We start from the raw sequence: 3,059 nt of genomic DNA, 5'->3' as shown, positions 1-3,059 counted from the left end.
AGCCCGGCACAGCCCAGCTGTGCTCCTGCACAGCCCAGCACAGCCCAGCTGTGGGGCTGCACAGCCCGGCACAGCCCAGCTGTGGGGCTGCACAGCCCGGCACAGCCCAGCACAGCCCAGCTGTGGGGCTGCACAGCCCGGCACAGCCCAGCTGTGGGGCTGCACAGCCCGGCACAGCCCAGCTGTGCTCCTGCACAGCCCGGCACAGCCCAGCTGTGGGGCTGCACAGCCCGGCACAGCCCAGCTGTGCTCCTGCACAGCCCGGCACAGCCCAGCTCCAGCCTCTGCCTGGCTGGCTGCAGTCCAGCAGGTCCACAGGGTGCCTGAGGGCCATGCAGTGGCAAGGGTGTTTGTCCTCAGGGATGCAGGTCAGTCAGGAAATTTCTGACACAAACATGAACCGTGCCTTTGAAAGACTGATGTCTACACACCATATCAATAACTGGCTTTATTATTTTCAGAAATTTTTCTGTTCGCTTTGGAGTCTTTGGGATTTTTTTCCTTCTCTTTTTTTTCCATTGTATATGGGCAAATATCATTATGACCTCCATTTCCCTTTGCTCCTTAAAAAAACCCAGAACGCACATAATTTTTGAGTAGAAGAAGTAATTTCTGCTTTTGAACCTCTGCAAAAAGCCAGTTGAGGGACTATCTGGCTATATGTAACTAGACCACTCTTTCAGGGAAAAACAAAAGAGAACAAAAAACCACAACCCAGGAATCCAAACACAAATCTGTGAATTCAGAATTCATGTACTTGTGCCTCAGAGGTTTTGGCCTTCATTACCCAATCACATAGATCCACATACAAAGCTTTTTCATCTCTGAAATATGCAATGCTTTTATTGAAACTGTAGGAAACACACCTGAATAAAACCCAGTTATTTCTCACAAAACTGAAGTATTGTGTGCATTGATACACCATTCAAGCTGGATGAAAAGCATGTGAAAATACTACGTTTTCCACTTATTTTAATGACATTCTACACAGTATTGAAAAAAAACCCTGCAAAATATTCTCTTCATGTGTTGTTCAGGACAACTATTGCTAATGTATGGGAGTATCATTACAGAAAAATATTTTAGAAGCTGGAGTTACTGATTGACTAGAGTCTATTTAGATGTCTGTTTACAAATGGGGAGAAAATTTTGTGGTAAAAAGGTGAGAGAGGAAGTTGAGCTAGCCCTCCTGCACTACAAACATGGAAAGCTGCTTTGGGAATTCTCCCTGAAAATGCCCTCTTTGCTTCAGATGGATCCAGTAAAACAATGAAAAGGGGGAATAGAAGATTCAATAGTAAAGAAATACTGTCTGATGGATGGAGCAGATACCATAAGTTATTAGCTGTAGCACTCTTTTTTGCTAGCTTTTGAATATACTCTGTAATAACATCTGCAAAGTATTTTGAGAGCTTCAAATTACAATTCTCATATAAGTGTGAAGAAGTAATATTGTACATCCCAGAAACCTCTCCATTCATAAAATATTCCTGACCATATGTCTATAAACTAATAGCAATCACCAAAATGGCATGAAACATGGCACAAAAAAGTGTGAAAAATAACACATGACAGAGATCTGATACATCTTCAGGGAGAAGTTTCAGGGGAAAACATTCCAATGTCAGCAACATTTGGTGGCTATCAGAAATTTATTTCTTCTCATTTTGTCATTATCTATTAATCCCAACTATACTGACAGTAAAAGGTTAAAAAGGAAATAAATTAAGATTATTGTCAATCATTATATACAGAAAAATAATTAACTCAGTATGTTTATCTATTTTTTGCTAGTTGATTAAATGAATGATTGATGACAGGTTCCTTGTTTTCTTTTCCTTCATTTTGTCAGTATAAATGATCAGTATGAAACTAAATGGAGAGATCAAATTGAAATTGTTAAGCACAAAATATAAAGCAGATAGATCCAGATTATTTCAACTTTCTTGTTACTCTAGTGTAACTTAGTAAAATGCATTTATGTATACACGAAGTACTGCATTGATAGCAGAAATAAATAGTAACCTATCTTTCCTCTCAAATATTACATATTATTCAGGCTTCCCTTTTAAGAAAGAGTCTTTTAATAATTTTGTAGAGAAATTGTGCAAATAAATGCACTTATCCTATTTATCCTCGGATAAATATTAAGTTTATAATTGGATAACTCATAGAAAACATTTTGTGCAAAAATGCCAATGCATTCTTAAATGCTGACTAGTGTTCTGAATAACACAACCCTGGTATATAGCTTTGGGGAAGATATAAGGGAAAATATGGGCACAGTCAATTGAAAAATTGTCCTTTGGGTAATGTGAGATGAGGGAAGAAAGTCAGCTAGAGAGTCAGCAGTCCCTTGTCTGCCCATAAGTGTACACTCAGCATCCTCCCAGCAGAGAAACAGTGTTAGCCCACTACATATGCAAGGATTTTCTCTTCTTACTTCACAAGCAAGAGAAGCAAGACCTAAGTCCTGAAATCACTTCAAATTTTTGAGGACAGATGAAATCCCGTGACTCTGAAAAGAGCTGACCAAAAATTGCTGTCTGGGCTAGGAAAGAACTAAGTGCAACTGCATTTTTGGAAGTTAAAGGAATTGACCCAGAAGTCTCAGGAGACTGCTTTTGTATGGGATTTAAAAGAAAGTAAAATATCTTTCTCCCAGAGTGATTCACAGTGGTAAATGGAAAAATGAAGGTAAAATGAAACATTTGTTACTTAAAGAATTTACTGTTGAGAACACAACTGAAGGAAGTCTCTGGCAAAGTCTGTGGCTTTCTTTCCACTTCTAAAGAAACTACCCGACTCTGAAGCAGCCATTTTTTGCTTGAAGACATGTCTCATCTCTTTTCACTACTTGGAAATACTAGAGACAGCTGAACTCAAATCATAGATAGTCTGAGTTCATTTAACTCTAACTTTGAACCAGGGGAAGTCTGAATTCAGGAGGAATTAGTTTCCCATTTCCATACAAATTCTGGCTTCAGTTAATATGTTCTCTTAGAAAATCAGAAAATCAGAACTATTTTTCCTCAGAGATCCCTAATTTCTGTGCACCA

At 39.1% G+C, this 3,059-nt stretch overlaps 1 protein-coding gene across 6 annotated transcripts in view; it reads right to left on the bottom strand.

Annotated features, from left to right (window-relative positions):
- NPAS3 (neuronal PAS domain protein 3) overlaps positions 1-3,059 on the bottom strand; it is a 589,208-nt gene that overhangs the window by 395,483 nt on the left and 190,666 nt on the right. The window lies entirely within an intron of this gene.

The sequence above is a fragment of the Lonchura striata genome, chromosome 5 (genome assembly GCF_050655825.1).
Source record: "Lonchura striata isolate lonStrDom1 chromosome 5, ASM5065582v1, whole genome shotgun sequence".
Classification (NCBI taxonomy): domain Eukaryota; kingdom Metazoa; phylum Chordata; class Aves; order Passeriformes; family Estrildidae; genus Lonchura; species Lonchura striata.
The sequence above is the reverse complement of the archived record's forward strand: the minus strand, read 5'-3'. Positions and strand labels throughout refer to the sequence as shown.